Genomic DNA, 12175 nt, shown 5'->3' with positions numbered 1-12175 from the left:
ACGTCTGTCTACCACCCCCAAACAGACGGGCTGGTAGAACGTTTTAACCAGACGCTTAAACAGATGCTCCGCAAGGTAGTCAGCGCCGATGGCAGGAATTGGGACCAGCTCCTAACGCGCATGCTTTTTACCTACCGGGAGGTGCCCCAGGCCTCTACGGGCTTCTTCCCTTTTGAATTATTGTACGGGCGACAACCCCGGGGACTTTTAGACATACTAAAAGAGGGCTGGGAGGCTGAGGCCCTTCCCTCCTCCAATATATTGGAGTATGTGGCGCAACTGCGCGACAGGCTCGCTAAAATCAGGCCACTCCTAAAGGACCATGTGACTTGTGCGCAGGCAGCGCAGGCCCGGTGTTACAACCGCAACTCCGTCCTCCGGGAGTTCCGCCCGGGGGATCGAGTGATGGTGCTCATTCCTACCTCCCACTTCAAGTTGCTAGCTTACTGGCAGGGGCCATACGAGGTTAAGGAAAGAAAGGGGCTCGTCGACTATTTAGTTAAGCAACCTAATCGTTGACCGAGCGAGAGGATCTACCATGTCAATTTGTTGAAACCTTGGAAGGACAGGGAGGAGTCTCCCGACACTCGTAGATCCCTCTCCCTATTTGCTAGCACGTCTGCCCTTAACCTCGGTGACACCCTTACAGCGGTGAGAGATAACCCAGGCTATCCATGCCATCCCCGAAGTAGTGAGCGAGTCACCGGGCCGGACCTCGTTGATTGCACACGATGTAGTCACGGACCCCGGAGTCGTCCGGGAGAGGCCCTATAGACTCCCGGAGTCAAAACGTGCCGAAGTGGAACTGGAGGTGCAACGAATGTTGGATATGGACTTTATCGAGGAAAGCCATAGCCCTTTGTCCAGCCCAATCGTCCTCGTTTCCAAGCCGGACGGCTCCTGGAGGTTCTGCAATGACTTTAGACGTCTAAACCAGGCCACCAAGTTCGAAGCCTACCCGATGCCCAGCATTGATGACCTACTCGAACGGCTGGGTGCGGCTCGATACTTGACTACTCTTGATATGATGAAACGGTATTGGCAAATTCCCTTAACGGCATCTGCAAAAGAAAAAACGGCCTTTAGCACCCCTAGTGGGCATTGGCAATGCAAGGTCCTCCCATTTGGGCTGCACGTGGCCCCAGCGACCTTTCAACATCTGGTGGATAGAGTGCTGAAGCCCCACCAGTCCTATAGTGCCGCCTACCTGGATGATGTCGTCATCTATTCCGGCACCTGGGAGGAGCATCTATTGCAGGTCTCTGCTGTCCTCGCGACACTGGCTAAGGCCGGCCTCCGCATTAACCCCCGTAAGTGTTTTTTTGGCTTAAAGGAGGCCAAGTATTTAGGCTACCTTGTGGGACGAGGACAGGTGAGACCCCAATGTTCCAAAGTCAAAGACATCCTGGAATGGCCCCGTCCGAATACCAAGAGACAGGTGCAGGCTTTCTTGGGGCTGGCGGGGTACTACTGCCGGTTTGTACCCCGTTTCTCTGAAAGGGCAGCACCCTTGACTAATTTAACAAAGAAGGGCGCTCCGCTGCATGTGGTATGGAACGACAAGGCGGAACACGCATTCAGTGACCTGATAAAGGCCCTAACGTCGGCACCTGTATTAAGGACCCCTGATTTTGGGCTGCCTTTTATCTTCCAGACCGACACTTCGGACACAGGCCTGGGCGCTGTGTTGAGCCAAAGCGTCGATGGTGTCGAACACCCCATGATGTACCTAAGCCGGAAACTGATGGACCAAGAGGCCAGGTACGCGGCAGTGGAGAGAGAAGCCCTGGCCATTAAGTGGGCCATGACTTATCTCTGGTACTACCTGTTGGGTCGCAAATTCACTCTGGTGACTGATCACGCTGCGCTTCAGTGGATGTCCCTCCATAAAGAGTCGAATCTGTGGGTCACCAGGTGGTTTCTGGACTTACAGCCCTATAAGTTCACAGTCACTTATCGCCGCAGCGGGCTTCAGGCCAATGCCGATGCCCTCTCTCGCATCCACGACCTCTCGGTTAGGTCCGCCCGACCTGACGGTCTTGGGCTGAGGGGGGGTCGTGTCACGCATGCGCAAGTAGGAGACCGCGGATGGACTTTAAATCGCTTCGAAAGACGTTCGCCGTCAGGGAGTGGCGGGGTACTAACCTTTCTCCTTTGTCTTCCAGGAAAAGAGATGCTCCTCCATCATAGCCTTCCCAGCATTCCTCCACTTCCGGCTCCTCCCCTATAAAATGGCCGCCGACGCCTCTGAAGGGCGTCGCGCATATGAACTGTTTTTGTTTGTATTTTGACCTGCATTTTTTGATATATTGTGGATTGTCTACAATATACGGGGCCGGAAAACCCCAAACCTTTATGCTGTTTGTTGCTTACTCTTTTACAATATATATTGTATATATATATAGTGACACGTGAGTCACTGTCTTGCACCCCAAAACATGAGGCTGAGTCTCAGTACTTTAAAAAAACAGCTTTATTCAACTTCAAACAGGAACAGCAGGGTAATTTATTGTAGCCGGTTCTGCTACTCTCCTATACACAAACACAGCAAACGGGCATAGTCGTGGCCAGGTCGGTGGCCAAGATATACTGTTCCCTGCATTAATAATATACATTGCATCACCCATTGGCGACAGGTGTGTATAGAGCTGTCTCAATCAGCTGATACTTGTTCCCATGATGCTCACAGCTTTGCTGTGCCGTCCCATTGGGGGTCCTAAAAGAGTTCAGAAACCTCACAGTATTAATATATTTTTTGTGCTTGTCCTAGGGAATGATGGGTCGAAAGATAAATGTTCAAGCACCAACCTCACTTTTGCCGTTTAGTTGCAAACTATAAAAGAAACAGTGCTCGTCCTCTAGTGTTCTTACAAACATAATAACTGCCTGTCACGGCTTCTTTAAATGTTTTGCTAGAAGGAGCTCCATCTCTTCTACTCTGCATTCACCAAGTGATTTCTCCTTCTGGGGAGCTGGCTTTTATGGTGCTGGAATGGAAAAGGGTGGAGTTAGTTGTCCTCACCATGCAGCTTCTCTACACTGTGGAGGCAAAGGAAAATAACACAGCAGCAGATCACCCTCTCAGCCTGCAGTAGAAGGTAACCATCTGACGTTCATGCACGACTATGGTCCCAGGGTCATAAATGCCCAGCCGCCCGGAAGGAGGCATCACTTATTGAAATCACCCATTGAAGGCAAATGACTCCACCCTTTCTTGCTATAAAAAAACAACAACCCAGAAGGAGGCGTCACTTCTTCACAAATCAACCAGAACTAAGGAGATCCATTAATTCACTAAGACCTCCTGCACCACCTCCTTGCACCTGTGACAGCGGCGAGGGTTAACGTGTTTCTCCCATGAACTGACCACCAGTTTCATCTCACATCAGATAGGCTCATGGGTGGCGACATGCTCTTTCCGGGATTTTCGGTGATTAGCAGGCTTTTCTGAACACTCAAGTAGTTAGGGTGTCCAATGTCGCTAGAGGGTTGTGATGAGGTTGTCCATGGTTTTCATTTCTTGCCTATGGACCAGCCGGGCGAGAAAATCAGGGAGGGTATTCGCCAGGTAGTCACAGGCCAACTTTTCAATAAACTTTTTAGAACTGCTTCTTCTGATCCCAAGCAGCACCCAACTCTGCCCCATAGTTCAAATGCATGGAAGTGGGTTTGCCACTCATGGTCAAACCTTCACTCACAACACACACTTGCCTGCTGGTCCAGGTTGACACCATATCTCAACAACACCTCAGCTTTTAGTTGCTCATACTTCTGTGCTGGTCTCCACAAGAACAGCACACAAACAAAACACAAATTATGAAGACAAGTTTGGAAGCATAGAAACAAAATCAGCAGTGCTTAACTCAGATATTTCAAGTCCTTTTTAACATGGCCACTTTTTCCTAGCTTGCTACAGGATATGTAATTCTTAAGGTTCACACTTGTTTTTTGTATTTAGTTTATTTAAAAAAAAAAAAGCCACCCTTAACAAACTACCACCTGAGGCCATTGCTTTTTCACCTCATCCCACACACTGGCCCTGGACACATCACAACATGAGACTGATACAGATAATCAAGAATACTGTGATCCCATCTTTCTTATCTCCATTAGCCCAGGGGGTCTTCTACCTGAAGCCAGGCTAGGTCTTTTGTTAATCTACCTTGTGTCACCCCTGACATTTGATGTAGCACCTTCGTTATTTGATATTATAATCTGAGACAACACAATGGTAAAGATGGAGATATTTTGGGAGCAAAATTCACTTTATTAAGATCAGATGAATTAATGGTTGCAATCAATGCAAACCCAGAGACTCACTTACTATAGTGACTTTAAGTGAACTAATCATTTTGTTTCATTCCTTTGGAAAGACAGACTAACAATGAGAAACTACATGAGCATAGATGTATAGTAATATTTCCACAGTGGAAACCAGCTTAGCAGACCCCGTGACCCTGTGTTCGGATTCAGCGGGTTGGAAAATGGATGGATGGATGGAAAGCAGCTTACATGTTCCTCAATGGTATGGATTTAGTGTCTCTGAAGTTGGAGGTACTGCCCAGCTGGACAAATACAGGCGAGCACCCATCTGTGCTGGCACTTGTTTAATTAATTGGGACATAGTCATTGGATGCTGTAGAAACATCAGGAAGTTCTACATAATACTGTTGACACTTTGTGATTTTGAGTTTAACAACAAAGCTACATAATGTGTGTGCAACTGTGAATAGTTGGCAAAATGTTTTTGCAAATTATTGTGTCTAACTCTAATAAAACAAGTAGTGCTGGACTGTTCATATCTTACCGATGACTGCACTAACTAGAGTTGACTGACAAAAACAAAAGTGTAAATGTGACACTCTTTGGATATGTAATTACCCCAGTACTTTGAAAGTAAATTTAGTAATAGTATTCATAGTGTGTATTATTTCCTAGGCAGACACAAGATCAAGTGAAAAGTATCTTGTTGGATAATACTTATAATATACATTAATAACTATGTGTATAGCTGGATGGATAGATTCTTCATGAAAATACAATTCTGATATGTTTTAATGTATAGCTGAAGCACCTTGTATATCATAATACATTAAATTACACAAGATATGCTCTTAAAAGTACTGCTTTAGACATTAACAAATAGCATTTCAGGGTTAATGGGTCTAAAATGTTCTCTTCAGATATTTATTTCCTTACTGCCTCACAGCAGACACACTGACAGGTTATTTATTAGGTGCTACATGGGTACTGGTATTTCTGAAAGATGTGATATTTATAATTACTGATTTATAATTAATACCTACAGTTTACTAAGAATGATCATTCAACAACATATTTCAAATAGATAACATTTTATCTGCCTAGCTGTGATTTTAGTGTGCTGTATATATTTTTTCTAAGTTATTATAACCAACAAATTGTAGGATGCTGTTATATGAACTCATTAAAGCCAGCTTCAGGGCAGGTTGCTTGCCATATCTGTTGTTGAACAGTCTGGTGATTATCTCCTGGTGGCAGTTTCTCAAAGGTTTGAGGTAAACAGTTATGGATGACATGTGACAGCTTGACTCTCTCGGCCAAGTTAATGTTTAACCTCTTGAAAATTTCATTACAGACAACTTTCTGTTGTGCCTACCTAATAATTTTTTTAGTTTCTTTGTCATTATCCTTAAGTTGCTATATATCATTAAAACTGTAACTTGTTGGTGAATAAAAAGGTGTTTATTTCAATAAATATGAAGAGACTTTTATTTATTAATTTATATCTGCATTTTTAATGAATGAGTCTTCTTTTTTTATAAGTAACATATTATTATGTGATATTCATACAATCAAAAAAACCAGCATAAAAATTATGACAACATTTAAAAAATGAACACCTGCCGATATATGGGTTTAAAATGTTATTCAACTTGAAAATCTTTAAAAAAAAATACATGTTAATTCTGAGAGGATGAACATTTCTAAATTTGCTCATTTTCAAGGTAGCCTTCTTATTTTTTTACAATTTTTCAGTATGTGGTTAAGAAATAATTTTATTTTACTGTTTGTTTCTATTTTTGTATTTACTGTTGCATTATCTTTTTGTAATATACATCTGGGTCAAGGTAGTTCCTAAGTACTGCATGCAATTAAGGACCATACCACTGATAGGCACATGAACACCCACCTGCTGGGCCTCCATCTGTGACTATCAATAGAGCTGTCATGGCTTTGTGGCTGTGCAGTACAGTCACCATCTATTAAAAGAGCACTTGGGCATCTTTGTTGCTTGTAATGAGGACTGGAATAAAACAGAACTGATCCAGCATTACCTCAACATTGGTAGTGCTGCTCCAGTCTGTTTATTTCAATAGCACTGACTACTTGCCAAGCACCAGATACTAAAAGAAAAGATCTAAGAAATGTAAGTGACAAGCATGAGAGAGACCCACTCAAGTGAGTGGACATCTCCAGCAGTATTAGTCAAGAAAAAGGATGTCATCTTGCACTTCTGTATTGACTGTAGCTAACTGAATGCTGTTACAAAGCCAAAGTCATAGGAGCCATCTCAATTTTTATGATTCCCTGGACCATATGAGCAGCTTAAAGTAGTTTAGTTCCCCGGATCTATCCATTGGCTACTAGCAATTGGCTTTGACCCCTGTGACACATGAGCAGACCACTTTTTTCAGAAGTGTTTGTAGCTCTCCAAGCTGGCAGACTAAATTTGGTTAGCACAACAGAGATAGCTACTGACCATAAAACAATGGCTGCCATATGTGACTGGCCACAGGCCAGTAATGTACAGATGTTCCACAGTTTCTTGGTTTTGGTGTCTTACTGTCTAAGATTAGTCAGAGCCTTTATGGCTATAGCAGTTCCACTACATACACTTACTAAAACCAACAGACGCACCCTTGTGAGACAGCGTTTTGTTAATTGCAGGAGACCCTGTATTTGGTGGCTGTCCTGGCATATCTGGATCTCAAGAAGCTACACATCCTGGTGTTGAGCCATTTAACGGTGCACACTCAATACTCTCCCCACTGTGTCCTCAATACCAGCTGCATGACCACAGCAGAAGAGAAGACCATACTTCCATTTGGAAGGGTTTGTGCACCAATGTAAGAAACTAGAAATGGTTGCAAGGACAACTGACTATTCAGGGGATGGGCTGTGTAAAGACTCATTTATACTTTGTGTATCCATGTAGTCACATGGGCATGCATGACGTAAATTTCATCAGAGGTCATTTTACATAGATGTGCATGTCTGTGTGCCTACAGATTTTTGTTTTCATGCTGTCCTGTGCACATTGACTGCATATGAGCTAGAGAACAAAACATGAAAGTTTTTAAAGAGAAGGTTAGTGCGCATGCTAGTAACAGTTCCAGGATTTCATACGATGGTGGACCTAAATTCATCACAAGTGGTTCTGATTTTACTTTTGTTATTGTTAAATGCACATTCATTTTAAAAGAACATTTTTTGTATGTCTACCATTAATAATTTTTTGTTAATACTAATTAAAATACACTAACAAATGTACATACAGTACAGCATGAGCATATCACAAGGCACACACTCAAATTACATCTTTTATCATTTTGAGCATCTGCATTATATCCAGTAATAGCAAACAGATGAATTACTGTTTTGCTACTCATACCTAATGGGTGTGTTTCCACTTATTGAAACCATGAATTTGATATTCTGTGTTACAGCCATGTACTCTTATCTGTTGTAGAAATGTGCCACAGAACTATACACCTTACTGGCTGTAACAGAAGTTGGAAACTTTAATATAATACTTAAACTTTAATACTGACTGAGTTGGTGGCCCATTCTGGCATTGGTGGTTGTAAATTTTCCAACATACTCACTAGTAGTGCTGGTGGCAAATCCATCACTAAAGTTAACAACAACAACATTTATTTATATAGCACATTTTCATACAAAAAGTAGCTCAAAGTGCTTTACATAATGAAGAATAGAAAATTAAAAGACACAGTAAGAAAATAAAATAAGTCAACATTAATTAAAATAGAATAAGAGTAAGGTTCAATGGCCAGGGTGGACAGAAAAAACAAAAAAAAACTCCAGACAGCAGAAGAAAAAAATAAAATCTGCAGGGATTCCAGACCATTAGACTGCCCAGTACCCTCTGGGCATTCTACCTAACATAAATGAAACAGTCCTCTTTGTATTTATGGTTTTCATGGAAGGACTTGATGATGATGGTCACGTAGACTTCTGGCTTTCAGTCCATCAATGTTGGTGCATCATGATGCTTTGAGTAGGTGGTTGTGGCACAGGCCGCCACCACAAAGAAACCGGAAAAAGAAACAGAAGAGAGAGTTGGGGTCAGTATGGATTTTGGAGCCACTGTGAATAGTTATTATGAAGAATTGAACATACAGAGTATCAGTATTAAGTTAAAGTGAAGTTATAAAAAGGCCATGTTAAAGTAATGTGTTTTCAGCAGTGTTTTAAAGTGCTCTACTGTATCAGCCTGGCGAATTCCTATTGGCAGGCTATTCAAAATTTTAGGTGCATAGCAGCAGAAGGCCGCCTCACCACTTCTTTTAAGTTTGCTCTTGGAATTCTAAGGAGACACTCATTTGAGGATCTAAGGTTACGATTTGGAATATAAGGTGTCAGACATTCCGATATATAAGATGGGGCGAGATTATTTAAGGCTTTATAAACCATAAGCAGAATTTTAAAGTCAATCCTGAATGACACAGGTAACCAGTGTAGTGACATCAAAACTGGAGAGATGTGTTCGGATTTTCTTTTCCTAGTTAGGATTCTATCAGTTGCATTCTGCACTAGTTGCAAACGATTTATGTCTTTTTTGGGTAGTTTTGAGAGGAGTGCGTTACAGTAATCTAGTCAACTGAAAACAAACGCGTGAACTAATTTCTCAGCATCTTTCAAGGATATAAGAGGTCTAACTTTAGCTATGTTTCTTAAGTGAAAAAATGCTGTCCTAGTGATCTGATTAATATGCGATTTAAAATTCAGATTACAGTCAACAATTACCCCTAAGATTTTTACCTCCATCTTGACTTTTAATCCTAATGTATCCAGTTTATTTCTAATAGCCTCACTGTATCCATTATTGCCAATCACTAAGATTTCAGTTTTCTCTTTATTTAACTTGAGAAAGTTACTATTCATCCATTCTGAGATACAAGTCAGACATTGTGTTAGTGAATCAAGAGAATTGGGGTCATCAGGTGCTATTGATAAGTACAGCTGTGTGTCATCAGCATAGCTGTTGGTAGCTCACGTTGTGCCCCGAGATAATCTGACCTAACGGAAACATGTAGATTGAGAATAACAGCGGACCCAGGATAGAGCCTTGTGGAACACCATATCGGATATCATGTGTCTTCGAGTTGTAATTACCACAACTAACAAAGAATTTTCTCCCTGTCAGGTAGGATTCAAACCAATTTAAGACACTGCCAGAGAGGCCCACCCATTGACTAAGGCGATTTCTAAGAATATTGTGATCAATAGTGTCAAATGCAGCACTCAGATCTAAGAGGATGAGAACAGATAAATGGCCTCTGTCTGCATTCACTCGCAAATCATTTACTACTTTAACGAGTGCAGTTTCTGTGCTGTGATTTGTTCTAAAGCCCGACTGAAATTTATCAAGTTATTATGTGTGTGTTATTATTAACACAGCTAATTGTGAGTTTTACTTGCCTTTGGGGCATTGCAAAAAATTTCATTGCTGACATCAGAATGTTTTGCAGTTCTGATTGTTTTCTTTGCTAATAAAACCTAAACGGTTTCCCTCCAAATAGACCTACACACAAAACTAGTAAATTCAGTTAAGTCACTAGTTGATAGTGACACTTGATGTGTTTTGAGTGACTGTGATTGGAAAAATTTAAAGATAATCTTATTTTATTAACCTTATTACTTACTGTATGTAGAAGTTTTATTAACTCTTACACTGATAAACTTAACATTGGTGATTTTGCTGAGTGTATGTAATTAAATCATATAAAATCAAGGAATATGTGCACTTAAATACATGTAAGCAGACTCTAATCATAGCTTATTTTTGGGTATAAATACCATCTGCAAGGCACTGCCAGATCTAAACATTAGCATGGCAAATTGCTTGCGTACTAAAGTGACTTTAGCTGCAGGTTGAATGTCCCATTTTACTTCTGGTGCCAAGCACAGTTGTGTTCTGTGCAGCAGTCTATTAGCTAGGAAAAGCGCTGTGAAGAAGCTGTCTGTTGTTATAGGTTCTGCCTTTGCCCAGAAACAGCTCCATAAGCTTTATGACCACAGACTCGGAAAGTCTTTGCCTTGAGTTGTAACTCAAAACACAATTCTCAACAAAATGTTGCCAGATGTCTGAAACCACAGCAAATCTGTCATTTTTCACAGTCTCGGGAAATCGCATCTTTGATTGCTGGTACAACAGATAGTTCTGAGCAGGCATCAGCCACAGCACCAACTGTGGCTACCGCTGCTTTTGTGAAAAGAATGGACATACTGTAAATGCCATCTACTTAGAGAGGATGAGGCAAGTTCGTTGTACCGCGTGAATGTCACTGACAGAATAAAATTGAATAATAAAAAAAAACAAGTGCTAACTTTAACAAGTAGCCAAAATTTATTTTAAAAATAAAGAAAATATTCATCATCATTAAGGAATATAAAGAATTTCATTACTCTTGACCTAGGGCTCTGAATTAGGCTGTTCCATTTGTTGCAGGATGTAAGAACAGAATAGTAAATAGTAAAGGTTTTCCTCTTTGAACACAGTCACAGAAGAGCAAGGACCAGGTGCTGCTTACTTCTTCTTCTTTATGTTTATTTAAGCACTCATGCAGCAGCAGAACACTTTTAATACCACAATATGAGCTCAGCATATCCCTGATTAATCCATAAAATTATAAAGAAAAAAATGAATATGTTTGTATCCAAAAACCTAGCATAACTTAAATCTGTCAGTTTTCAAACACAGCTGTGAATTCTGAGGACAGAAAATGTGTACAGCAACAGTTAATATTTATATCATGTCACACTACTGACTCTACTAAAACACACTGTCTTGCCACTCTGCATTACACTTCCTCGTCAACCACACACTGCCACAGACTTCCTTCTGCTGTCAGCAGGTCTGATTATCTTTCCAATATGAAATCTACCACTACCTTTATGTAAAGAAGTATATCTTACAGTGTAAATAATTTTAAACAGATTAAACAGTTATATGTTTTAAAACTCTTGGCTACAGTAATTTCTGAATGGACCTTCTCTATTTCCATTGTTATTGAGTCTAGTAATTCATAACTGCTATTAAGATTTTAAATGTCATCCCTTGTGATCTGACAGTAGTATGTGCTGTCCAATTCCTAATGAAGGAAGCTGTAGTGATCGGCCAGACACAGCATGATTGACGGCCTAAAAAATATTAAAACAAATCAGAAAGCAGTTCAAAACAAAAAACCCTCAAGTATTTTCAGATCTCGACAGGATCAGCTTTTATATAAACTCGCTGATTTGCAGCATTGGCAATAAATAAACAATATGTCATCAAGCTATTACATGCTTTGAAACAGTATGAAAATGACATGTTTGAATATGCTGTGATTTGTATATCAATTTTATTTATCTTGTGCTCATTTGTTTTGGTTGACAAATTATTAATTAAACTATTTCAGGCTAATTAGCCTGTCCATTAAATGAGGTCAGAACCAACAACAAGATAATACCTGAAAATCCAACAGAATCAATCAGGTCAAAATAGAATCAAGCTAAAATTAGGAAAAGCTGTCCTATGTGATACTCTGTGTCCGTTCACCCCCTGGCATGACCTTAAAACTTGGGTACGTTGTAATTCATTGACTGAAACCAATCAGTGATGGAGAGACCAAGAGACAAAATCTAAAAAAACAGAGTGCTTTATATACAGTGATCAAGTCCTTTACAAAAAAAGAATAATAGAAAACAAAGCACAAATATTTCTTCACCAGAAAAAGTAAACAAGAAAAAATAAACTTCAAAAAATAAAAATATTTGCAAGTAAGTAATGAGTTTACAGCTGTCCAAATTACCTCTCTTACCCCGTGATACATGTGACATATGACATCTCAAATAGTGAGCAAGTGGGATGTGGCCATGTGCATCAATATCTGATATCAAGATAGCC

Source organism: Polypterus senegalus, chromosome 3 (assembly GCF_016835505.1).
Source record: "Polypterus senegalus isolate Bchr_013 chromosome 3, ASM1683550v1, whole genome shotgun sequence".
NCBI lineage: Eukaryota > Metazoa > Chordata > Cladistia > Polypteriformes > Polypteridae > Polypterus > Polypterus senegalus.
This window is presented reverse-complemented; position numbering follows the sequence as displayed.